Genomic DNA, 27,998 nt, shown 5'->3' on the forward strand with positions numbered 1-27,998 from the left:
CTTCCTTGCTGTTTCTAATTTTAGTTCATTGAAAAGATGGATTTGAGATTTATTCCTATCTCCTTGGCTGTAGAGTCCTATTAAAGCCTTCTTCTCTGGCAATACTCCTTTAGGAGTTGACTTAAACACAGTTGATCCTAGATTAATATGGGTTTGAATTCTGTAGGTTCACTTATACATGGGTTTTCTTCTGCCTCTGCCATCATTGAGACAGCTAGACAAACCTCTCCTCTTCCTCCTTTGCCTCAGCTTACTCAACATGAAGTAGATGAGGATGGAGACCTTCATGATGATCTACTTCCTCTTATTGAATATTAAGTGTATTTTCTCTCCTTATGATTTTCTTCATAATGTTTTCTTTTTTCTAGCATCCTTTTTTGGTAAGAATATAGAATAAAATACATATACGAAATATGTGTTAGTCAACTGTTTAGGTTATTGATAAGGCTTCTGGTCAACAGTAGGCTATTTGCAGGTAAGTTTTTGGAAAATCAACAATTATATGTGACTTTTCAACTGTGTGGTGAGTCCACACCTCACCCTCCACCTTGTTTAAGGGTCAACTGTGTTTAATTCAATTTCTAAAGAAACCATGACCTGGAGAGGTTGAGTAACTGATTTTGAGATCCAAGGCTAGCCAGTGGAAGAGCTGGGAGTGCATGGAGCACACCTTCAAGAAATTAGCGTGGGTTGAGAGAACGAATGAAACATCACTTCCCTGATGTAGATAGTCCAGAGTTCTCTAGACAAACAGAATTAGTGGAATATAGATATATATGTATTGTATATTGTGTAATATATATATATAATGTATTGTATATTGTGTAAGTTAATACTTAATGAACATATTATGTACATATATATAGCTCACAAGGTCCCACAATAGGCTGTCTGCAGGCTGAGGAGTGGCGGCTCAGGCGGCGGCAGCTCAGGTGGCGGCTCAGGCAGCGGCTCAGGCAGCTCAGGCGGCAGCAAAACCCCGGCCGCTAGGGCGGCAGCTCAGGCGGCCGCTCGGACGTTGGCTCCGGCACTGGCTCAGGCAGCGGCTCAGGCGGCGGCTCAGGGGCGGCTCAGGCGGCAGCAGCACCGCGGCGGCTCGGGCGGCGGCTCAGGCTGCGGCAACACCCCGGCAGCCCGGCCGGAGGCTCAGGCTGTTTGGTTTTTTTTTTTCAACTTAAATGCATAATTTTTAGGGGTGATTTTATGTTGAAAGGCTTAAGGAAGTTGACTAAGTTTGTAAATGTAATATTGTAAAATTTAAAAGAATCTGAATTAGAGCGGGGTGCACTGGCTTACACCTGTAATCCCAGCACTTTGGGAGGCTGAGGCAGGCAAATCACTTGAGGTCAGGAATTCGAGACCACCTTGGCCAACATTGTGAAACCCTGTCTCTACTAAAAATACAAACATTAGCCAGGCATGGTGGTGTGTGCCTATAGTCCCAGCTACTTGGGAGGCTGAGGCAGGAGAATTGCTTGAACCCCAGAAGCAGAGGTTGCAGTGAGCTGAGCTCACATCACTGCACTCCAGCCTGGGTGAAGAGCAGAACTATTCCATCTCAAAAAAAAGAAAAAAAGAACCTGAATTACTACGTTTGTAAATTTGGTTTATTCGGTTTACAAGAGTCTCTTTAATGGATAGGAAGATATTATTTATTAGAGTTCCACGTCTGCCCCATAAGGTTTTGGAAGTGTTTAAAAATGTAATCAATTAAGTGTTCACTGCTTAGGCAAATTTAACTTCTCAAAATTGTGAGGTAATTAAAAATAATACGTGAAAGTGATTATTCTTATTTTTATACACAAATTATTATTATTATTATTATTATTATTTCGGAGACGGAGTCTCCCTTTGTTGCCCAGGCTGGAGTACAGTGGCTCAATCTCAGCTCACTGCAACCTCTGCCGCCAGGGTTCAAGCAATTCTCCCGATTTAGCCTCCTGAGTAGTTGGGATTACAGGCACACGCCGCCATGCCCGGCTAATTCTTTTGTATTTTAATAGAGACAGGGTTTCACCGTGTTGCCCAGGCTGGTCTCGAACTCCTGAGCTCAGGCAATTCCCCAGCCCTGGCCTCCCAAAGTGCTGAGATTACACGTGTGCGCCACCGTGCCCAGCCCCAAATTATTAAATATATAACTAGATAACAAACTGTGTAAGTTGGACCTGAAAGCTTAAAAGGAAAAAATTAGATTTTTTTTTTTTTGAGATGGAGTTTCGCTCTTGTTACCCAGGCTGGAGTGCAATGGCACGATCTCAGCTCACCGCAACCTCCGCCTCCTGGGTTCAGGCAATTCTCCTGCCTCAGCCTCCCGAGTAGCTGGGATTACAGGTACGCGCCACCGTGCCCAGCTAATTTTTTGTATTTTTAGTAGAGATGGGGTTTCACCATGCTGACCAGGATGGGCTCGATCTCTTGACCTCGTGATCCGCCTGCCTCAGCTTCCCAAAGTGCTGGTATTACAGGCGTGAGCCACCGCGCCCGGCCAAAAATTAGATTTTTTTAAAAAAATTAAAGTTTTAATCAATTGGAAATAAATTCAAACTCAAAGATATTGATTTTGAGCACAAAAGTCCCTTTCAAACATTAGAAACTCGCCGGGCGCAGTGGCTCATGCCTGGAATCCCAGCTCTTAGAGAGACAGAGGCGGGCATACATCCTGAGCCCAAGGAGTTCCGACCTGCGTGGGCAATATAGCTAGAACCCATTCTCCACAAAAAAGGAGGGGGGAAAAAACGTGTAACTCAAGCATTAGAAACTCAAACTGGGCCGGGCGCGGTGGCTCAAGCCTGTAATCCCAGCACTTTGGGAGGCCGAGGCGGGTGGATCACGAGGTCAACAGATAGAGACCATCCTGGTCAACATGGTGAAACCCCGTCTCTACTAAAAATTACAAAAAAAAAGTTAGCTGGGCACGGTGGCGCGTGCCTGTAATCCCAGCTACTCAGGAGGCTGAGGCAGGAGAATTGCCTGAACCCAGGGGGCGGAGGTTGCGGTGAGCCGAGATTGCGCCATTGCACTCCAGCCTGGGTAACAAGAGCGAAACTCCATCTCAAAAAAAAAAAAAAAAAAAAAAAAAAAGAAACTCAAACTGATAGTGAGGTACGGGGCGGGACTCGACTCTGAGGGCGTGCCTCGGATACCGGACAAAATTGAGGACTAGCTAAAACAGGGACGAGCGGAAGCAGCTTTCCATCAGCTCCCACCAGCAGACCATGTCAGTTTCCCATTGCCATGGCAACACACAGGGGAGTTACCGCCCCTTTCCATGGCAACAACCTGACCACCGGGAAGTTACCATCCTTTTTCTAAAAATTGTCTGCATAAACCTCCCCTTAATTTGCATATGACTAAAAGTGAGTATGCCTGTGACTGCAGACCTGCCTCTGAGCTGCTTCCCTGGACGCAGTGCCTATCGGGTAGCCCCGCTCCTCATAGAGCAGCGCCTCTGCTGCTGCTGTACACCGCTGAGGCAATAAATACTGCTTAACAGTATTCCCCCACCCCCAGGAAGCACCTCTAGGCCCTGGACCCCTCGCTCACGCTGGCCCCTAAAACTCCATCTCTCCTCTGCCTCTGACCCTCCTGGCTCCTCCTTCTGCTCCCCTGAACTTTTTCCCCTGACAGATTCTCAAGTAGGACGATGTTCAGGGCCTGACCCCAAACCCCCTACCACCTTATGAAGGTACAACCTTTGCGGGCCCTGCTTTTGCCCCTCCTCAAACCTCACGGCTTTCCCTCTTTGGGACAGAAGCTCTGATCTCCCTCCTTCCTCTCCTCCCTCCCCCTGGAAAAAAAGAAAAGAAAGCACCAACTCCCCAGGGAGGGGCAGTAGACAGCAAGGAGAGAGGATTGGAAGGAGAGTAAGAGAACCATTGAAGGAAGAGGCTCACAAGTCCCTGGGAGGAAAGGGCACAGGCTTACAGAGAGGAGAGGAGGTACGGTCAGTGGCTGCTCCTGTCCTCTGCCACTCCTGCCCACTGTCCACGGGACTTCAACACAACCGAGGGGACAGGTTTGTGTGGGGTCAGGTCTGACAGAAGAGAGGTGCAGGAGAAACAAATCGTTAAAACCTAGCGAATTCCCCTAAAACATCTTCCTCCTTTCCTTCCGGAGGCTCCTTGGTTGGTGGGGAAGCAGTGAGGAGTTGGTGGAAAAAGAGGGGGGAGAGGAGCCTGTACCAAGGGACTCTACTCCATTCTCCCCTCTCCCTCACAACCAACTTGGAGCTCACCAGGGCTGGGAGGGAAGCGGCTGAGAGCTCACAGGCACCCGCTCTGCCCCGAGAGGGAGCCCACAGCTGTGGGAGGAACTGCTACTGCCGCTGCCACAGCTGCCGCCGCTGCTGCTGCTGCCACCGCCGCTGCTGCCGCCGCCGCCATTGAACAAACCTCACCAGTACCTGGTGGGTGTGGGGTCCCCCTCAGCAGGTGGGCTGTGGTTGGGGGGCGACTCCTGGGATGGGGGGCGGCCCCCCCCAGATGGGTCTGCCTGTGGCCAGCCAGCTGGGCAGGGGTCTTGCACGCTGCACAGCTTGCAGAGGATGCGGTCAGCCCGCGGGGCCTGGAGCCCGTGGTCCTTCACAGCGTGGATGCGCAGGCATGCTGCCGTGGTGAAGCCTTTGTTGCAGAGCTCACAGACTTGGTGAGGGCCCTGGCTGTGCACCTTCATGTGGTCCGAAATATGAGCCGAGCTCAGCCTCTTGCCACACATGTAACATGGCACCTTCTCCTCGTGTCGTACTGTGTGCGCCCGCAGCCGATCCTTCCTAGCGACAGCCGCTTCACATTTCTCACATTTGAAGGGCCGTTCTGTTGAGTGCACTTGTCTGACCTGACTGTTGAGGTGATCCTGCCAGGAGAAGCTCTTGCCACAGTGGGAGCAATTGTAGGGCTTCTGTACAGCGCCATCAGGTGAACGCACGTGGTAGCTCATGCGGTCCTTGCGCTTGAAGCGCTGTTGGCACACCCGGCACTGGTAGGGCTTTCTCGTCCCAGTGAGACAGCTTTGTCGGTTCAGGTGGTAGACATCGCGGAAGGCCTTGCTGCACATCTCGCAGGCGTGGTTCTTCCGGATGCGCTTCCCCTAGGCGGTCGTGGTCACCACGCCACCGGCGGCCACTGCGGCCGCGCCGCCGCTGGCACCCACTTCTCCTCCTCCCCCGCCGGCTCCGCTCAGCTGGGTCACGCTCAGGAGGCTCAGGGGCACCATAGTGGGCATCTTCATAGCACCCGAGGGACCCGGCCGGCCTTGGCTCCCGTGTGGATGGCTTCCTGCCTCCGGAGGTTGTAGCAGTTCTTGAATTCCTTGGCGCAGAGAGCGCAGATGTAGGGCCCCTTGCTCTTTGTCTTCTCCAAGGCAGACGCGACTGGGGCCACGGCGACCGTCGATGTTGGGGCTAGACGGCGGTGGCCGCCGCTGCGGCGATGGTGGCGGCGGAGGCGGGGGAAGGGGGGGCGCGGCCTCGGCCGCAGACGCCAACACGGGTGGGGGTGGCGGAGGGGGCGCCAGGGGCTGTTTCAGGGCCGCTGTGTCCACCGTGGAGGCGGCGGCCGCGGCCGACTCCTGGGCAGCAGCGAGCACCGGGAGCAAGTCCACCTGGGGGGGGCTCGGCCGCCAGGGCCTGGGCGTGGGCGGGGGCGCCGGGGCAGCTTGGAATGCACTCTGGGCGCAGCCCTGGGAGGCAAAGAAGCGGGACTGGAGCTCAGCCCCGACCTGCAGGGGGTTCTGGGCGTGACCCTGAGGTGGCTGGAAGGAGTTCATGAGGCCGCCCACCCCCTGGGAGTCCAGGCCCCCCACGGGGAAGGCGGGGGCCAGCAGCGTGCAAGGGAACACCGGGAACAAGGCCTCGGCCGCAGCGGGGCCCCCAGGGCTCAGCTGGGGCTCGGGGCGCTGCCCACCGCTGGCCGGCAGGCCTGGGCAGTGCCGAACGCTTGGCCCGCGGGCCGCCCCGCCGCCCGTGCACCAGGGCCGGCGGGAGGGAAGGAGGGCGCCTTGCGTGCTGCGGAGCGCCGCGGCGAGGGCGGCGGCTGCTGCTGCTGCTGCAGCCTCTAGAAATCTTTTTAATTCAGTGCTCTTGTCACCCTTACATTGAGCAGTGGCACACTTTTTTAAGAACAGACAGAATGTACATATGAGTTCTAAGGCATTTTTGAAATATATCCATTATTAAATAATAGAGAGAGTTATCAAACGCAAGTCTCCTGTGTCCTAAGTCAGTTTACTACATACATACAGGTGAATTGATGATGTAGAAAGCAATAATATTAAAATGCCAAACATCGGGCCGGGCGCGGTGGCTCACGCCTGTAATCCCAGCACTTTGGGAGGCTGAGGCGGGTGGATCACAAGGTCAAGAGATTGAGACCATCCAGGTCAACATGATGAAACCCCTCTCTACTAAAAATACAAAAAATTAGCTGGGCATGGTGGCGCGTGCCTGTAATCCCAGCTACTCGGGAGGCTGAGGCAGGAGAATTGCCTGAACCCAGGAGGTGGAGGTTGCGGTGAACCGAGATTGCGCCATTGCACTCCAGCCTGGGTAACAAGAGCGAAACTCCGTCTCAAAAAAAAAAAAAAAAAAATGCCAAACATCACATCAACTGTCCCAGCAATCCAATGCTCTTGGTCCTAGTACTATCCAGAGAATTTTAAAAGAAAAACATTACTTCCATTGCTTCTTTTATTCACTCATGTATTTATTATTTTCTTAATTTACTTATTCATATTTTGTCATCTAATGCTGAATATATCTGTTAATATGAACTAGATATGTATTTGATATCTACATTGGTAGTAATTTCATAACTATAGGTAATGCTTATATTAATATTTGAAAAATCTCTTTGAAACACAAAATTTTATATTAATATTAGGTAATGTAAATGATGAGAAATGAGGGATAGCTTATATCCAGTGGCAGAAATAAATTGCTCATGAAGGAAATGAAAAACTCTAGCAGAGTTCTGCAATTTGGAGACAACAAGGAGCACTAAGGAGTGGAAGGAGCGTGTGATCACTGGGTAATAAAATAAAACTTTTAATTTTGCTAAAGAAAACAATGTTTTCTACATGAGAATAGTAGAACACAAGATTCGTAAACATTTAAACACGTGCACATACATACACATATGCACACACATAAATGTCATACCCTAGATCTTGCTGTTACTAATAGATGCAAAACCATCATAATCTTAATTTTAAATACTTTGCTCTCTGACAGCTCACTCTCAATGATAACTCTTCATGGACCTCAGACTTACTAGAGCTGCCATTTTTCTACGCTCCTCATTCTAACTTTTCTGTTCTACTCAACTTTAATTGATGAGTCAGTGATCACAACAACTCAGTTGGCATTAACCTTTGCCCTGCTCACTTTGTCCAGTTCCTTTGTATTAACAATCCTGGTTAAATCTTCACTACTGCATACTCCATACTCTGCTCTTACAGATGAACTTAATGTGGCTGAAAGGGGTCCTGGGGTTTGGCACCAAACCACCCAATAAAATAAGAAAAATTTTGCAGTTTGCGGTGTTAAACCTTAGAATGTTTCGACTGTTCATTTTTTCAGTACCCATTAGAAACCTAATAGTTTGCAGGTTTATAAACGAGGTCTTACATACATAAACATATAATAACTATTGTGGCAGTGAGATTCCACAGCCGGTAGTTATACTTAGAAAGTTGTTTCCACTCAGAAATGTTTGATTAATGTTGATCATGTTAATCGTAAAATTTTTAATGTCAAGAGCAATATAAAACATGTCAAATGACAAACATTGGAGAACACACATATTTAACTATCAAATTATTCACATCATCTATTAGACCATATTGGCTAATATTTTTAGGTCTTTTGTTAACAATCTATCAACCTGCTTTCTTTGGCTATTTCCCAAATTACAATTAGCGTGATAATTTCTCAAAAATTAAGGAAAAATAAAATCTGTTTTTGTATTCATTTTAAAGAGACTGTTTTGTATGGCAACTGTTTTTTTCCATGCAAATTTTAAGAAGATATTGCTTAAATGTACAAATGTCTTTAATGTTACTAAGCAGTTGGTTTTCCTTTTTGAGAATATTTTTTCTACCAGAGATAATATAAGCACAGCAGATATCTTAGGAGCTATGCATGTGTGTGTCTCTGTGTGTGTGTGTGTGTGTATCATTATATATGTGTGTTATGTATATGTATATATATAGACTTATGTATATATACAGCTATCTATATGTGTATATAGAGACAGCTGTCTATACATATACACAGCTGTCTATATACTATCTACTTTCTAGAGAGTAAGTGTGTGTATATATATATATACACATATACAGCTATCTAGCTATAAGACTCTCTCTCTAGAGAGAGAGAGAATCTTAGTCAAGATGCACATGTGAGTTGAAAAGTTCAGGATAAGGCCTAGAGCATTCAGTGACATAAATGGTGGAAATACCATTTCATTAGCTTAAAGGACATAGTTGCCTTTTTTTAAAAAAAAAAAAAAAAAAAAAAAACAAGTTAATGCCAAATCAATTATATCCAAAAACAATGTAACTTTAAAAACAATTATTTGTAATATTTCTACTTTTGTAAAAAAAAAAAAAAGGGGTCAAAGGTATCAATATATAGCATTATTGTACCCATACAGAGATAAGATCTTTTTTTTAACATTTTACAGATGTGAATTTAAATGATGTATTGTTTTAATATCTAAATGGTGAATTACATATATGTATATTCTTTATATTCTTTCTGTTGGCATTTTTGCTAGTGCTTTATCTTCAAAATAAACAAGCAAAAGGAATTGTATGAAAATATCTTAAATATTATTTAACATTATACACTTCACATGACAATTTTATAAGTATGAACCATGCAATAATGCTGAGTGTCTGATTCTGTATTACTTCATTAGTGTTAAGATGCAGAGTATAAAATATTAGATTGCAATGATATACACTATAGTGTGACAAAGGGAAACAGATTTAATGTAAAAAACAAAGTCTTCAGCAAAAGTTTTGTGATATTGAAGAATGTTCATCACGATAACAAATTTCCATTAACCATGTGATCATTGAAATTTTAACATCTTGAAGCTTACTGAATTTTTTTACCTTTGTATGTCTTATTTCTACTAAAAACATGGAAAAAATATTTTTATATAATAATAATAATGAAATACATTATAAAACTGGAGGGAGACATCTATATTCATGCTCATCTAAGTTAGTATTGGCTCCTTTTCCTTTGCCTAACTAAAAACTATAGAAATAATGGATAAAACATATATTTAAGATGACTTTTAGGACAGTAAAATGATTCTGTATGACACTACAGTGGTGATGTGTGTCATTATATATTTGGCAAAACCCATAGAATGTGAAGCACCAAGAATAAACCCTACTGTAAACTATGGACTTTGGGTGGTGATGTACCACTGTGGTTCATTGGTTGTAACAAATGTACCACTGTGGTGCAAGACGTCAACAGTGGGGAGGCTGTGTGTGTGAGGATAGGAGCTCATGATAACTTCATTTCCACTCAAGTTTGCTACAAACCTAAAACTTTTCTCAAAAATACACTTTATTAAATTTTGAAAACTATAAAATCAATAGCAAAATTATACCCATATTCAAAAACAAATACAGACCTCAAAGTCAGATTAGTAAACTGGACTTGATACCACCATTAACCAGTGTGTATCCGAATCTGGGAAATGTGGTTTCACACTGTCCAAAGTAGGGATCTGAAACAAAGATCCTTTTATAAAGCCTAAAATCTGGAGGCATTTCAGCACCTAAAAAAGCTGTATAATCAGCATAAGGAAGCTGCAACGATGCTTACTTTCTGCCCGTGGTCACGATGACGGGAGAAAAGAAAAAAAACAGCCAAAACAGCCACCTACAAAAAATCAAAACTCAAGATCTGTTTTAGCCCTGCTCAATAATTCCACCATGCACTCCTCTGTAATCCAAAAGCAAGAAATCAACATGAAAACTGGTTCAGGAGTAGAGAAATCCTTTTTGAGCCCTGACAAAAAAAAAATGATACTTGATTAAGATACTTTTGCAATATAGGGCAAATGGCACACAGAATTCCTTAAGGGAAAAAGCAATTTGCAATGAAAAAAAGATACCTGTGATGTTTAATTACAACATGTAGCAGAATACTTTGTTTTTCTACCAATGTGGGTGATAAAAGAATGAGAATGATAATATAAAATTAAGACAAAAAAAGAAATCCAGAAATAATAATTTTAGAAAGCTTGCTGTATTCACAATAAGAATGCCATCATTCAATCAAACACAGAATTTGAGGAATTACCTCTGGATTACATGGTATTTGATGCTCCAAGAGGTATAAAATGTTTGATGTATTCATTTAATGTATTATCAAAATAGTATATGATCCAGACTTTTCACAAACAGAAAGTGAGAAGATTACATTATCAAGATAAACTTCTAGTGTAATAGTGGCATTGCCTGAAGTATTTAATGAAACAGCATTCGGAGTCCTCAGCTCCCGAGATTCCCATGCTTCAGAAGTCCAGTGATGACAGCACGTTCTTATGAAAGAGTTTATCATTCTTTCTTACAAAGCAGATATGATTATGTTGGTAACATTGCTTTTCTTTTCTTTTATTGCAACAATAATACTATTGCAAATATTTGAACATGCATCGCATCTGCAAAATCCACAATATGTTGTCCATAGGGTTGAAACCCTGCTCTTTAACAGTTTTATAGGAAAAGAAAGCTAAATACTTTCTTGTTTTTAACATAGATGATAAAATTTTTTTGGATAGCATTGAAGAGTTCAAAAGGTGATATAAAGAGTTTTGTCTGTAGCTTCAGTTAAATAAAATTGGTTTCTTCTGAGAATACAGTACAAATATGTTTGTATGATACTGTTTTTACAAATCATTGACTCATAATATTCCATCTTACTTTTACAATGTGGTGGTTGATCCCATGGTTTGACTTAGATTTTAAAATAATAATTATTGTAAACAAATGCTGAATTCTAAGGAAACAAAGGAAAACCCAGAAAACCCATTAGAGATTTCAAAGGAGTGAATGAAATATAATCTTTGCAAATAGAGTAAGCAGAGGAGATCAAAAGTTGACAGTTCAAGAGAAATGTTGGGGTTAGATTGTTTTAACTATTAGGATACATTATACTGGCAGATAGTGCAATGAAAGCCCCAAAGCTTACTCCCAGCTTGCTTAAGCAACTCATTGCCTAGTTCACTTGACTTCTCCATGTTCTCTTTCTGCACCAACATGACACAATTCTGTGATTCACCAAAAGGAACACGTTATTCCAACAGTGAAGGGTCTGTGAGAGACCACGTGAGCATGAAGAGGAGTGTTCAGGGAAGTGTGTAGGACATTATACATTGGCTTTCTCCTATAACCCCATGTAGAGGTTTATCAGTAAGTATTAGAGAAAATGGGTGGATAAATCTACATTTCATTAGATTAGAGAAAGTGTATATCAAGGAGGAAGACCCATTTCCCATTTACCACCATAGAGGAAGTAAGAGAGCAGAATTTTATAGAGATATAAGTATACAGAGGGATAGAGAAGTCAGAAAGTAGTACATTTAACAAGATGTATATGCAAAGCTGATTAAAATATTGATAAACTAGAGATATTATTCACTTTAAAACTGGCAGTTAAAGTCCTTTGGCAGCTTGATCCAATTGCATTTGAAGTATAATTCTATTTTAAATAATTGATTGAGACTAATATTCAGAAGTTTAGTATGTACTGTAAGCAATGTTAGAGCTCACCAAAGCTCAGAACTATATCCCTTGTTCAATTTCTTTGCTGATGAAAATATGCCTTAGATTAAATTTTCAAATTATTGTAAAAGCTAAGTTTTCAAGTGAATGTAAAGAATGTGAAAATTGGTAGTTTCACACAGCTCTAATGCCTTTCTATGAGTGAAAGGATGAGAAACAGATTCTATTTGATTATCTATGCATTTACCATCTGTCTTGTCTGCGTTTTTCCTCTGAGCATCCTACAGAGGACCGTACAGCTAAAAGGTTTTCCATTATATGTAATTTGAAGTAGAATGAATGATATGCAATCATATACAATGTGAGAAAAATTATGACCATCTCCAGAGAGACTCACATTTAGCCTCAATTTACTCCCAGAAGGCATGGGACAGACATCCTCAGTAGTATCTGAGGGTCAGACTGTGGAGAGCGAGCCAGCTTTCCTGTTACTTCAATAGGAACGTGTCAGTCCTCTGCTAACTTGCGTACGTTTTATGCCCACACATTATAGATTTAACTGGAAAAGGAGGCAAAGCACCAACCGAGCACAAAATGGCTCTAATGATTTTTCCCATTGTATTGTTTTCCTGCTTTGTACCTGAATTTCCAGACATTTTCTGGTTTCCATTTACACAGAAATACAAGTGGGTATAAAAGATTAGCCATTCCTGGGAAGCCTGGTGTTTAGAAAAGTTAGGTTTTGTTTTGTTTTGTTTTGTTTTTTGGCTATAAGGAAGAAAGGCATGCTCAAGTTCTTCTAAGAAAAACATGGTGGTATATTTAGTGTGAAGAGATAGCTTCATCTATGGCCTGGCTCTTCAGAAACTTGCTATTTCTTTTTGCTTCTCAGGGTGTCTATGCCAACATCCCTGGAACAAATATTATCTCTTCCTGCAATTCTATTGTCTGCTGGTGTTGCTGGTAGAGCTACACTAAGTGCTAGGCAGGGACTGAAGCTGCAATGGGCATGGGAGCTTACTCTAGGGAGTGGCTGGCTGGGGAGATTCAGATGATCTCTAAGCCCGCAGCTCTGAGCTCTGAGTTGAAGTTCTGCTCTCCAAAGTGAGCATGACTCAGAAGCATTTTCGGGTCACCTGTCTTTGCTAGCCTTACCTCACTCTTCTCATTCTCTTAAGAGGTTTAAGAAGAAATGAAAATTATAGGGCTTGGTCTCGACATAGCAAGAACTGCAGGGAAGATCATTTGCTTTCTAACCTGATTTCTTCTTGTGACTTCAGAGGCTTCCTTAATTTCTAGTTAGAAATGTTTATCCAGCATATTTCATTATTATGTATGAAGTATCTGCCTTGAGCCAGTCAATGTTGGAGGCAGTGAGAAACAGTGATGGGCACGTCAGATGAAACCCTGCTCTGATGGACCTAGAATCCTAATGAGTGATAATTCATAACTATACTGTATGTTTTCAGTTAGTGATTAATGCTTAAAAGCACTCATATCAGAATCAGGAACTTATTCTTCAAAAATTATGATAGATTCTCTTTGTATTTTTCAAGTATTTTGGTGGTATATAATAGAGTCAGTTTCTTCAGGAGCGCTCTAAGCTTGATTCCCTTTTGGAAAATACATACTACAAGGGCAACATTAGAAACCCCCATGATCCAATCACCTCCCACAAGGTCCATCCCCCAACATTTGGGATTACAACTGGGCCTGAGATTTGGGTGCCACACAGAGCCAAACCATATCAATGGTTAACTCAGCACTTGTGTTCCATACCTTTTCTTCTTGAGATCCCATTAAAAATATTAAATGAAGAAACATAACAGCCAAGGGAAAGGCAGAAGGACCCTTCCATGAAAAAAAGATTGAAACAGATATCTTTAAGGAAAATGAGAAGGAAAACTTGTTGAAGGATGACACAGATTGGGAAGAGGATGCCCAGAGTGTAAAGGAGGAGATGGGATGGGCAGCAGGGCTCCAGAGGGCTACCAGGCTGTGCATTCACAGGTCAGAGGAGCAAAAAGTGGGTCCACCCACAGCAAGAAGGGGACTTACCGTGATCCCCCTCTCCATGAGCTACGTAGGAGGCAGGAGAATTGCTTGAACCCAAGAGCAGAGGTTGTGGTGAGCTGAGATCATGCCACTTCACTCCAGCCTGGTGACACAGCGAGACTCCATCTGAAAAAAAAAAGAAAAAAAATCCGTAAGGTACTTATTTATTGTGTTTGTCAGTTACTTTTCTCTAAACAATACTAGAATGTGAACTCTACAAAGGCAGGGATTATGTTGTTTCTTTTGTGTTGTTGACTGCTACAAGATATCAAACTGATGTATTTAAGAATTGCATTCACATGATAGGTGATCAATCAATATGATGGGATAGATGAGTGAATCTAAACACTGTCAAATGATATATAATCAGTTCACAGTGCTCTCTAATAAAAGGATGACATGTTGAGCATAGTGCTTAGTTGGTGCTTAATAAACTTTCATTGAATAAAGAAACAATGAGTGAATGAATGAATTTTTGAAATGCCTGCCATTCCTATTTGATGATAAGGTTTATTATCTGACTATTTAATCTAATTATCCAAGACTCTCTGGTGTTAGTTACCCAATGTCCAAATATAAGTTAACTAGAAATAATAAGCTGTCTTTGCTGGGTATACATTTCTAACTAAATCAAATGAAAGTATATCCAACTATCAGAAACCTAAGACAAAATTAAACATTTTTTCGCTGAAATTTTCTCCCTTATATTTTCATTTAATAAAACTTTAATTACAAGTGTATATCTTTTATAGACTCATTTTGTATCTTTTTTTTTAAAAAGAAGGCACACATGTACTTTTCTAAAGCAACATAGGAAGGTAGGAGATGCGTCTGAGCTGGTGGTGGGGAGGCCTCAAGATGGCTGCCCATGAGCGGATGCCACCTGACAGGTGCCAGTAAAGAAAGAAAATTAATTTTCAGATCCATTGCTGCAGGACTGAGAAAATTTATTTCAGGAGCTGAGCAACTTGTCATTGCCATTCCAGCAGTTCTGTTTACAATTCTGACTTTCTTCAGTCAAGAGTCTGAAGATTTGGTACCCCAGGATATGCAAGTCTTCTGCACCTGTGGATTGATGTGATGAAGAGTCCCACTGTTCAGTAGCAGAGGCCTGTCAGAACAGAGCTGACAATTTTTCCCTCTCATTTTGTGTGATGTGCCTTAGGACTAAGGTTAAAAAAAAAGTCGTTATTTCTTCACACACAAAAAAACAAAATTCTTTGGTGATTTCTGGATCTCAAGTGACAGTCTATTGCTCCCCACTGTTACCACTTACTTTTCTTGATCAAACTTACATTTTCGTATCATCTCTGCCTAGCTAGAGTGACAGCAATGGAAAAGTCAATCAAGATAGGAAAGAAGATTCTGACGCTTAAACATACTGAACAATTTATAACTTTATCATTGTCTGTAAGTCTATGCTCTCATGCTCTGGGGTTAATTTAGTCTTATGCTGTTATCACCGTGAAGACCAATGTCAGTGTGGGATTGAATTTTTACATTATTAAGTTGACCAACCAATAACCTCAGACCTACACAAATCAAGGACTCAAACCAGGCACAGCAGAAAGCCCTGCAGACAGCGCTCTTGATCAAGGGGCTGTTCCAGTGAAGGAGTCAGCATGTTTCTGGAAGTGAAGGTCAATGTGAATCCCACATGGCACGAGGACACCATGTATCCCAGCATATGCATTGCTTGGCTGAGGGGTTTGGCTTCTGAGGGCTTTGTTCCTAGTACTTTTGGATTCTTCAAGTGGTCCAGGACTGCTGTGCCACTTCAATGTAAGCCCAATTTTGCTTAGCATGGTCTCAAGCCAATCCTTAGAAACCTTTTGTTTCTGGTTCTAGTAAATAAAGGGCCCTAGGGGACTTAGATTAGGGAAACCAGGTGAATGTCAGTGCTTATCTGATGAAAAATGCCTCCTTCTAAGGCAAAGTCTTCCTTCTTGGTAGCCAGACTGCTTGTCTGTGTGTGTGTATGTGTGTGGGGTGGGTAAGAGAGGAATCTAACATCTTTAAGCTACTGCAAAAAGAAAAGGCAGTTCCCATTTAGAGTTTGGTTATAGAAAATGAGATGAAAGGAAAATGATTATTTAGATAATCTTACACACTTAGGCAATAGGTTCCTTAAAGCACGGGAGAAACGTCTCATTTATGTAATTGTCTAATAAGTTAGACAAAAAAGATAAAATCTGATACATGTGTTTGAACTGACTGTGTATTGTAATCATGATAAAGCATTGCCTTGCAGAAAGGTACTGAGAAAGTAGACCAATGATACTTTCTTCTCATGATAAGTTATTTCCCTTAAATGTATGATTTGTGTAAAGTGAGAAAATTTCCCATTCTTTTGAAAGAGTGTGTTTCCTTCTTTTAACAGACAGCAGTCAGAGCCTAACAAGAGAGCCTGTCTCAGCACAGCTGTTCATCCCAGTTGTGCTTAGTGACATTTTGGAGCCATGTCCTGCCACTTTGGTCTATGGGAAGACCCATGTTGCTTTTTCTCCCTTGTAACTCTAAGCAACCACATATTGTGCAGAACTTCCTAAAATCATTACACGTGGAGAAAAACTGAAGACTCTTTTCAGCCTTTTATTTGTAGATGTATCACAAACAAATATTTCAGCAAATATCCTCTACTTTAAAATTGAGATGAAACACTCCGCTGTTTTTGGTTTTGGGGACATATTTGTTAACTTGTTTAAAAATGGCAATGCTACCTACAGTTTTGCAAAATATATGACAACAGAGATGTTGAATATATTTGATAACTATATTAATAGTATTTGGCAAGTGAGGATTCTGTCAAAAAACACAGCTATAAATTGAAATAGCACGAAAGAGAACAATCTACAGAAGGAAATTGCCAACATTCTATCAAGTTAGTGAAACCTAGCTGAATTTCATTATAACTACTTATATGTTAAATAAAATATTTTTCTTTTTAGTGAAATATTACAAAAGAAACACTGTTTTCAGGGTCATTTTGCAGCGTGCTTTTCTTGAACTGATATGCATGTCTTTTTAAAATGTTTAGCTTCAGTTTTCTTATACAAGTTGATCTTTATCTTGACGTTTTGATTAAATATATAGGTTTAAAAGGTAATTGGCTTTGCAGTGTCATTCCTGGAAAAGATATAGAAAAATGTAATAATTATTCTTACATTAATTGTACTATGTAATAAAAGAATTGTTTATTGCAAATGCTACAAATCTGAAGACACATCTATTGAATAAGGCCGTACAAAAGCTAACGTCTGTTTTAGCACTTAAAATTGTCTAAAAATGGATAGTATAATAATAAATCACAACCTTATCTTACACTAAAGACTTTCATTCTGAAAGATATGTAAAACTTTTTAAAGCTTCATGAAATCCAATTTTTCATTTTCCTATATATAAATAATAGTATATTTGGAGAAGGTTGTAATGTTTATTCCGCTGTGACTGTTAAAGAGACTGTTTCATTTTGGATCTGATCATACTAGCTGTTCTTTTGTGGATACATCAGATGTTTGCAATTAACTTTTTTATTATTAAATAAGACCACTGATGTTTCATTTGGAATTAGTTATTGGGTATGAAATTAAAGAATAAAATTTTGTGAGAAATTCTTTTAAATAAAAGTATACTATGAAGAAACCAATAAATAGAAATGAGTCGTATCAATAAAATAGAAATGATACGATAGGAGGCAGCCTTGAAATGGTATCAGTCATTTCAGTACAATTGTTAATATTACATTTTGTCATATTAAAAAGAAAAATAATTGGAGATGAGTATTTAAGCCACTAGATTAGTTTTTTCAATAGTTTTAACTGCTTAGTGATTAACCTATAATACACAACTCAGATAATTGTAAATAACCTCGTATAGATTGCTTTGTCAAACCTCAGAAGTCAGCCCCTATCTTTTTAAAACTACACAAAACATTCCCAAATCTTGAACAAAGTAATTTAAAGCCTGAAGAGGAATTTCTTCAGGAATGTTCTCTACCCATACAATTTGCTTCTGTTGATGTTAAACTTGATGTTTACATGTGCACATTGCAAGGGGCATAGGCGGCTTATTTGTAAAATCATTGCCGATGGCATAGTATGTGCATTTGCAATGTATTCAATGGCTTACAAGTTCCAATGTCTCTAACATAAATAACCCACAGGAAGATGAGCTCTTGTATGCATAGGTGTCTTTTTAGGTAGAAAACCAAAAAGATACTTTCCTTGTGCCCTTTCCTATTTGTCTGAGAAGCAGATGTTAATATTTTATATACAATTTACCTTAACTAATAATTGGCAATAAAGATAAAATAATTTACTGTTTCAGGATTCCTCTGTGTTAACTAATTAAACCAGCGGCAGGCCTGGAGCACAGGACAATGGCAAACTTCCAGCTGAATTAATTTTATGGAAGACCAGCTGAGTAACTGGACTCCAATTACAGGCAGTTTAGCTCCATCATCACCTTCATACATAATTAAATGGAATTGGTTGATACAGCTTCTATTTTTATGAGGGCGCTTACCAGCTTTCTGAACCCCACTGTGACTTTTGATTCAGGCCAGTCAATTATTAGTCATTTCTCTTTCAAATGGAAATGCTTTGGATTAGTCATATCTTTTGTAATGGTTGTATTAAAAAATATCTCTCTTTTCCAAAGTTGTGGTATACTGGAATCTCTCTTTATGATTCCATGTAGATGGCATATTCATGTATATTGGAATATAGTCAGAAGAGTACCAACAGGTCACAGCTACATGAATCTGAAGGTTTGCTGAGATGACAAACTGTGTCATCTCAGTGGCAGAGGAACCTGGTACTTTTCTTCAGGATGGACCTTTTTTTATTCACCTATTTTTGCAAAACCTCATCCAGAAATCACTATGTTTATTTTTGCAAAGTTCAGGTAATTTGATTCTCTTGAAAGAGACACTTACTATGTTTTGGGCAATACATAGCAATGCTATATAAAAATGCTGTGTATGCGAATATTCTATAAATAAATTTCCATGGATATATAATGATGAATTGATTATGAGGTTTTGATTTGCATGTGCACAAATTTCCATTGTTTATTATTGCAAATATGTACTCAACTGAAAGCACATTTATAGTATAATAAATTTCTGATGACATACCATTTATTAGGTTTTATTAATCAGTCTGTAAGCTCAGATTTGCTTTAGATGTCTAAAAATCATTCCTGGTAAAGAGAAAATATATTTTTTAAATGGCAATTATTTTGGGAGAATAATAATAGTTAATGACGCTCAGAAAATCCATCAGTTTTAAATGTGAAGCTGGCTGTAACATATGATAAGATCTTTATGTACAGGTGGAAATATTTCATCATGGTCCTTTGCTATTTCAACTCACATGGAAGAAAGCCCACTGGGTGTACTCCTTGAACCAACCAAATAGAATCAATCAAAAGACACACATAGCATCGGCAAACATCAGAGAATACAAAGAAAGAAAGTTCAAGAAAATGCATCTCAAGGGCTCTGTTTATACAGGTCTGGCCTCTCAAAGATTGAGCCATTCTTAGACCTTTTACTGGAGAGGCTTTGTGTAACGCACTGCCTAATGGCTCGGCTGTTCAAATGTGATACAGTCCGTTATGACAGTAGGCTATGCTACCTATGTGCAGACGGCAAGACAGAACTGAAGCAACAGTCACATTTCCAAGCCAAACAAACTTAAAAATTAATGCTGTGAAGGGGAGAACTGTATTCCAAATCTCCATGAACTGTTACCGGTGCCAAATTAAATGACTATCAAAGGAGCAATGAAGAAGTATTATAGGAAATAAAAAGGGAAGGGGAAAAACTCCTTTAGGAGTTGAATAATTTAATGGAGGGAGGGACGCTTCCGCCTGAAACTTCATTTGCAGCAACTTCTGGGAGTCACAGGTGTTCCCTCAACCACTCGTTCAATCCCTTGCAAATTGTTGACCTTTAGAAAATTGAAGGCAATTCTCTAGTCAAGACGAAGTACAAACAGAGGGTATAAGAGCCCCTGATTTCAGCGAGTTTGTAATCTTGTGGAGGAATCGTGACACATGCTTAGTATTATTAATGCAAAGCAAAGATCTTTATGTAAATTTCTTAGAGTAAAAACCATAAGCCTTTTGAGTTCAGAGGCAGAAAAATAAAAAAACAAATCTAATCGTTCTCTCTGCTAACATGATAATGCCCTGTTGTACTATTTGTAGTCTGGCATTTTGCTCTCCAAAAAGTCAGAAGTATTCATGCACTATGTCTTATAGAGTAAATTGTGATAGAGTTTAGAGAACTGGGAATGGAAATATCTCTAATAATTATGTGCTTGCTCCTTATAGAAGCACACATTTTATCTAGTACTTCTAATTATATGGTAGTGATGCGTAAGTATTACTAATTACAGGGAAATGCTTGTCGTGCATATACCATTTTCTTGGTTTTCAGTTAAAAGAAAATGCCCACCAGGGTAAGAAATAGATGCTGGGAGGCAGCATACTGCCGCCAGTGTTACGTGGCTTTCAAAGCTTTCACTGATTTTCAAATGTAGTTATTTCAGTTTCCTGGTTTGCAAATACATAAATAACCAATCATGTGATGGTGTTCATCTCATGTGTTTTATGCAAATCCCTAGTGTTGCAGGTTCAAGTAGAAATATTTTACTTGGCATTAATTGAATAAGATGTAAAGGTACAAATATGCTTAACATAGACTCAAAAATAGGCATTCCTTTAGGGCCCACTGAGGTATGGACCTAACTTAAATCCGTTTACCTTTTAGTTTTTAAAATCATTAGATGCGTATTGTTACAGAACAAGACATGAAAAATTTGTGAAACTTCATATATCTTATTTCATTAATACTAAAGTTTAAATGTGTGTACTTAAAAATATTAAGTTCCGGCCTTGGCAGGAGGGGATGGAGGCGGCCGCGGCGCGGGGGCGGGATGCGCCGGCGAGTCAGCCCAGCGGCTGCGGAAAACACAACTCGCCGGAGGGGAAGAAAGGCCGAAGACATTATGAAAGCAGCTCGGGAGAGCCTTGCGAAGATGATTGGTGGGAAACCTCAAGACATCATCTTCACGTCCGGGGGCACTGAGTCAAATAATTGAGTAATCCATTCTGTGGTGAAACATTTCCACGTAAACCAGACCTCAAAGGGAAACACGGGTGTGCACCACAGCCCAGTAGATGGGCCAAGCCCCATTTCATCACTTCCTCTGCGGAACACGACTCCATTCGACTACCCCTGGAGCACCTGGCAGAAGAACAAGCGGCAGCGGTCACCTTTGTCCCGGTGTCCAAGGCGAGCGGGCAGGCAGAGGTAGACGACATCCTTGCAGCCGTCCGCCCGACCACACGCCTCGTGAGCATCATGCTGGCCAACAATGAGACCGGCGTCGTCATTCCTGTCCCTGAAATCAGCCAACGCATTAAAGCCCTGAACCAGGAACGGGCAGCTGCCGGGCTGCCTCCCATCCTTGTGCACACGGATGCTGCACAGGCCTTGGGGGAGCGGCGCGTCGATGTGGAGGACCTGGGCGTGGACTTCCTTACAATCGTGGGGCACAAGGTTTATGGTCCCAGGATTGGCGCACTTTATGTACGAGGACTTGGTGAATGTACCCTTCTCTACCCTATGCTGTTTGGAGGTGGACAAGAACAGAATTTCAGGCCAGGGTAAGGCAGAAAGTTAAAGTCTCTGACCTACTGGCCGTGTCATCTGTCTGTAGAGCAGTGACATTGTGAAGAACCATGGCACCGTTTCTTTGTCTCGTGGGGGGCTCTGTAGCAGAGTCCATGCTGCTGCTTTGTCACAGCTGGCTCCACTGACTGATTTTATGCTGAGGACTCACGGGACCTGCAGTCTCTCTGGCAATGAAGGAAATCTCCGTTTTAACAATGCTATTGGATATTTTAATGTGATGTTTATGTGTTGTGGTGTTTATTATTATACACAGTAATTTATTTTTATATTTGTATGACATTCTTCACAATTTATGCTTCTACAGTTATTTTACTTTGAGGGGAAGGATGAAGCAGTGTAAATAATCATTACATTCAGCTACTATACTTTTGCTGAAGTTCAGGAAATAGAAAACTCTTAGGGACTAAGCAGATTTTCAAAATTATTGCATGTAATTAGCCCAAGATTAAAAAGAATTTTTTTGTCTCTTTCCCAGTGAAAGATTAGTGATGTTTTAGTTAATTTACTGGCACTCAGCTTAGAAGAAGTTATAAACTTTGAGGAAAGTAAACCCTTTGAAACAATTTCATTAGTGTAGATTTTCAGAATCTGTATTTAAAAAGAGACATAGTAACTTAAGACTATAACATATTAAGAACTTCTTCTCCTCGGCCGGGCGCGGTGGCTCAAGCCTGTAATCCCAGCACTTTGGGAGGCCGAGGCGGGTGGATCACGAGGTCAACAGATCGAGACCATCTTGGTCAACATGGTGAAACCCCGTCTCTACTAAAATTACAAAAAATTAGCTGGGCACGGTGGTGCGTGCCTGTAATCCCAGCTACTCAGGAGGCTGAGGCAGGAGAATTGCCTGAACCCAGGAGGCGGAGGTTGCGGTGAGCCGAGATCGCGCCATTGCACTCCAGCCTGGGTAACAAGAGCGAAACTCCGTCTCAAAAAAAAAAATAAAATATAAAAAAAGAACTTCTTCTCCTCATTGTGATATTTTCCATTAAAGAGAAATAAGACTACCTATGCATATTACTTATCTCTTCCAAGACAGTTTATAAATATTTCAATGCCTTAACTTTTTTAAAAAATTGACACATGTATTTTACATATGTATGGGGTGCATGTGATATTTTGTTACATGTATGGGATACATAATGGTCAAGAGACGGTGTTTGGGGTATCCATTACTTTGAGGATTTATCATTTCTTTTTTTTATTGCATTTTAGGTTTTGGGGTACATGTGAAGAACATGCAAGATTGTTGCATAGGTACACACTTGGCAGTGTGATTTGCTGCCTTCCTCCCCATCACCTATATCTGGTATTTCTCCCCATGCTATCTCTCCCCAACTCCCTACCCCCTGCTGTCCCTCCCCTATTTCCCCCAACAGACCCTAGTGTGTGAGGATTTATCATTTCTATGTGTTGAGAACATTTAAAGTTCTCTCTTCTTGCTGCTGTGAATTACACAATACGTTGTTGCTATGTATAGTCACCATGAAATCCACTTTTCTAGTTCCCACATATGAGTGAGAACATCAATGTTCTCACGTCAACTCTTAACACTACAAGGTGAATGTCATTGTTCCCATTTCACCAGGAGGAAACTGAAGCTTATGAAAGCAAGGTAACAGATGTATGCACAATGTGTATAATTCTGACATATAACATTGAGGTTATAAGGCCTATTCTAACCACTGTACATGAGGCAAAAGAATTTTATTAGAGTAATAAAAAATAAGGTTGTGCTGAAGTGCTGGGAAGAGTACTCATAACAACAGGATTACAAAGTTGAAGGACCTGCAGACAGGTTCGGTTTTGCAGAGGGATGGGGAGAAGGGAAGAAGTGCGGAACTTCTCAGAAATGCCAAGGCAAGGAGGTGTAGAGGCTGTCAGGGAGAGAGGAGCATGTAAATGGCACGTGCCACTGTACAAAGTCCAGGACAGAAAGTGGATTACATTTATGAGGGAGATTTTTCTTACCTAGAATAAACAAAGTAAGGATATTCCTCTGGAAACTTCCTTAATAGGGAGAGTGCTTTCAAAGATTTTACACCATGGGTAAAATAATGATGATGACGACTCTCTTGAATAATTGTGATAGAAAAATGTGCGGTCCAACGTGTGCATTTGACTCTGCAAAATAGACATGTTTGTAGTATGTCACTGCAGTATGTCATTCTTAAACTATAGTGTACATGTTTGTTACCAGAGGAGTTCGCTTAAAATTCCATATTTTGGAGTTCCTATACCTACTCATTTAGTAAACTAAGATGTGGCTGACCCCATATTTTCCTCCAGCTTCTGTATTTCTTTACTCTTGTTCACAGAAAAATAAAAAAAAGTTTTGAAAAAACTGTTTTCCTTGGGTGTTCTACTTTCTCATCTTCCATTCACTGTAAATTCATTCTACTTTAATTTCTAACTTTACCACTCCATTGAAACTCTCCAGTTAAGATCACCAGTGGGCCGGGCGCGGTGGCTCAAGCCTGTAATCCCAGCACTTTGGGAGGCAGAGGCAGGTGGATCACGAGGTCAAGAGATCGAGACCATCCTGATCAGCATGGTGAAACCCCGTCTCTACTAAAAATACAAAAAATTAGCTGAGCATGGTGGCACGTGCCTGTAGTCCCAGCTACTCGGGAGGCTGAGGCAGGAGAATTGCCTGAACCCAGGAGGCGGAGGTTGCGGTGAGCTGAGATCGTGCCATTGCACTCCAGCCTGGGTAACAAGAGCGAAACTCCGTCTCAAAAAAAAAAAAAAAAAAAAAATCACCAGTCACCACTTGTTAAATTCCTTGAAGCCATTTAAAATCAAATCATATGACCTTTCTCAAGGCATCATAGAATCAACTACTCCCTCTTTCCAAAAACACTTTCTCTGCTTGATTTTAGGAAACAATGTTCTGCTTTGCCTTAATGTCCTTGTCAGACAATTTATTTCTTGTCTTATTTTCTCAGCTTTCTTGTACCTATAAATGATATTATTATTTAGTTTTCTGTAATTTATGTAGATGAACTATCTCTCCAACTACAATATACAGGGAAAAGCTAATTTTTTTATTTCATATATAACATAGAAAATAATGTATTCTAATAAGTGGTTGTTAAAGAAATAGTAAAAATACTATTGTTTACAATAGTTATAACCACATCATATGCGATTTCTATGGTTTGAACATGTCCTGTCCAAAATTTGCAAATAGGATTTGGTGCCCTTGTATAGGGGATTAATAGAGGGAGTTTGTTCTCTCTTGCCCTTTTCTCTTCTACCATGTGAGGATGCAGCAAGAAGGACCTTCCCAGATGATAGTGACTTAATCTTGGAATTTCTAGCCTCCAGAACTGTCAGAAATAAATTTTTCTTTTATAAATTATCCATTTTCAGGGGTTTTGTTATAGCAGTCCGGAAATAATGAAGGCGGTGATCCTAAAGAGTTGTATATTTATGATTGCTCTTTCTTTAAAGAATCACTAATGTTTAGTGGATAGAAGCCAAATCTCGTATCTTTTAGATATTTATAGCATCTTTGCTTGTTGAATTGTTGGTTCTTAAAAGTTTTGAAGTTCATAGTTGTATATGAGATACTTCTAATAAGAAATATATTGTGGTGAAACAAATGTAGTCTTTACAGTCAGAAAGACCTGGATTTATCCTTCTCAAATCCCTTGATACATAAATCTGGAAAAGTAATCTATCCTCATTGAGTCTCATTATCAGTACCTGAAAAATGAAGAAAATGATAGTAACTACCAAGAACATTATAAAGAATGGAGATAATATATAAACTGCCCAGCTCATGAGGTGTCAATAAGCAACCACTGTTATTATTATTCATCAAGGGTGTCTTAAAAGGTTTAAGCAGTGATTAGGTAGGTCATGCCAACCTTAAGTAATATGACTCGGAATACATGATTAAGTATAAAGTTGATATGAATACAAAACTTGGGGATAGTTACCTGGAAACACCTAATTCTAACAAGTTGGATCAGTGTTCCAAAGTGTAAAAGCCAAGATTTTATTTCTCTAGGCAGAAAGACACTATAGCAGGGTTACAACACTTTTCATATGAGACGAGTGCATAAGTTACAGCAGTTTTATCAGTTTCAGACTGCATGATAAGGAAATTACCTTATTGCTCTGTAAGGAGGGGTAGTGACTTTAAGGGGTCTTATCTTTGGAGCTGTTTGATCTGCCTAATAATTAACAGGGAAAAAAGGGGACTAAGTTGTAACTGCATGCTACTTGACTCAGGCCACATAGCCATATTGCTTTCAAGGCTCAGAATAATTTAGTTCCAACAGCTTTAAGTTAGAATTACTTAATTTCATAGTCTCTAGTGGAGGAACAACATGATAATGAGGCATGAGTCCTTCCAGTATCTTTTCAATATACACACGATCTAGCACTCTCCCAGTCCTCATGAGGTGTTCAAGTTATGATGGGGAGTACAGTAACAATGATTAGTTTTTGAGTGCCTACTCAATTTTTGTGCCACACCACCTGCTCTGTGGCTTTGGACTAATTAATAAACCTCTTTATGTCTTAGTTTTCTCATATATAAAGTGCAGTGGGTATGTTGTCATGTTGTGGTGAAGAATACATTATTTATGTTAATTGATTACTATAGTGTCTGGGAAATAGTGGGTGTACCACAAATGTCAGCTGTTATTATTCTGTTTCTTATTTTAATTATGTGTGTGAAACTTTTGTTATATATCTATCCTGTCACAGACTTTCTATGGAAAAGTAACATTTTTCTCATTTTAAGATGAGAAAAGTAAGACATGAAAAGGTTAGTGTTTTGCTCAGGGACAGGGAGCAAATAAGTGATAAAATTGGGATTTGAACCTTAATCTGTATTACTTCCAAGCCTGTGCCTGCTGATAGTCTCAGGGTAACTTGTCTTTGTTATAGCTATCACTATCCACAGCCTTTTACAGCAATGTTTTGTTTTGTGTTGTTTGCAATTACCTGTCCTTTTTTAGTATTTAAAAATATAAATATCCATTATTAAGGATTATCAGAGAGCTCCTTAAGTACAGCTATGAGCTCATTTAATCGTCACTTCTACACACATCTATAACTTAGGAACATGGTGTTGTAATTCCATTTCACAGAGAGAAACTGCATCTTAGATCAATAAGGAGATTTTCCCAAGGTCAAATAATAGTAGGTGTAATGAAAATATCAATAGAAGCTAAGGTGATTGTCTCATAGTTGAACACTTTACTAATGCTTTCCCTATGTGTTGTACTTCTCACATACTTGTCAAAGGATGATTTATGCTTTACAGAGAAAGAAACAGGCTAAGGGAAACTGACCTTGCTCCAAATATTACACCATTTATGTGGCAGAATCAAGACCAAAATCCACATTTGCCTAATTTCAGTGCCCCTGCTTTATGGGTTTGCTATCCTGCTTCCTGCTTAAGTCCATGAACAAGTGCTCAGTTGAGACACAAAATGTTATGGAGCCTACGCCATGGATAAGCTCATTTTCGCCTGGAAAATTTGGGACAGGTATTAACTTTCAGCATCTTGTGTCGTAAAATAACTTCAGTGTGGCCCCCCTAGCAAGTCTGATTTAGAACACTGTTCTCTGTTAATGGGTCTTCCAAGAAGAGTCAATTGCTTCTGGCCTGCCAAGTACTTAAATGAATTAACTTGCTGGGTGAAGTTAGTTTCTAATGTCAGGGTGTTCTAAAGGAGTAAATGAGGTAGAAAATGATAATGCTTAACCGTTGCATAAAAGCTGTCACGGTGACATTAGATCCTATCTTCAAGCAACGTTTTAAAAATTTGGGTTTAGAGATTTTTAAAAATAGTGCCATTTACTGTCCTTTTAATGAAAAACAAAAATGATAGATATGTTTTTATGGCTGAAAAGGAGAATTATCCAAAAAAATATAAATAATTATATTATATTTGAACATACTAGGATAAATCTTTTTAAAGAAGGAACTACTTAAGATTGAAGAGGCCAGCATAGAAAGGCCAATTGCAATCCCAAAACATTTAGTAAGTCCGTTAATTCTATATTTCATATTTCCTAATAGATAGACTCACTCAATACATTTGAATAGCCACCATACATTTAAAAAATACTGAAGGGATTTGATTAGTTAAAATGCTACGGTAGCTCTCAATAAGTGCTTTGTTTCCTCTGATAATGCTAAAATGAAGTAGTTATTCAGATAAACATCAAAATGGCAAATTGTAGTCTCTTTTTTAGAAACCTGTCCTCTAATTTCTGTGTGTCCCTTGCTTCTATATCCATTAAATCAAGTCTACTTTCTCTAAAGTCAACTCTTGCTAAAAGCACTCAGGGGAGGATCAACTTGTAAAATGAATGGAATTATTATTCATTACTATCAAGTGTAAGTACAAAGAGCATTGAGAGAATACTCTATATTAAGAGTGAGAAGTGAACATACACACAGCTAACAACTCATCTTCACATCAGCAAATGGACTTAGATTTTGGGAGGGGGAATTGAGGTA

General features: G+C 40.2%; 1 long non-coding RNA gene and 2 pseudogenes across 11 annotated transcripts in view; 1 reads left to right on the forward strand and 2 right to left on the reverse strand.

Annotated features, from left to right (window-relative positions):
* The window catches only part of LOC144582533 (uncharacterized), a 54,644-nt gene that overhangs the window by 14,243 nt on the left and 12,403 nt on the right, over positions 1 to 27,998 (reverse strand). For 2 of the 10 annotated variants that reach the window (XR_013535412.1, XR_013535407.1), the window contains 2 exons: positions 18,941 to 19,005; positions 16,376 to 16,929 (listed from right to left, as the gene is read on the reverse strand). This is a non-coding gene — a long non-coding RNA (uncharacterized LOC144582533). Of the gene's footprint in view, positions 1 to 7,710; positions 10,031 to 10,251; positions 10,587 to 13,806; positions 13,930 to 16,375; positions 16,930 to 18,940; positions 19,006 to 23,494; positions 23,633 to 25,200; positions 25,220 to 27,998 lie in introns of those variants that run through there. The other 8 variants (XR_013535403.1, XR_013535405.1, XR_013535408.1 and 5 more) reach the window with 7 other exon arrangements.
* LOC118153485 (myc-associated zinc finger protein pseudogene) lies at positions 4,273 to 5,875 on the reverse strand (annotated as a pseudogene).
* Positions 20,745 to 21,726, forward strand: LOC144582532 (selenocysteine lyase pseudogene; annotated as a pseudogene). The gene has a single exon (XR_013535402.1). The product of XR_013535402.1 is annotated as a selenocysteine lyase pseudogene (transcript).

This window comes from Callithrix jacchus, chromosome 5 (assembly GCF_049354715.1).
Source record: "Callithrix jacchus isolate 240 chromosome 5, calJac240_pri, whole genome shotgun sequence".
Taxonomy (NCBI): Eukaryota; Metazoa; Chordata; class Mammalia; order Primates; family Cebidae; genus Callithrix; species Callithrix jacchus.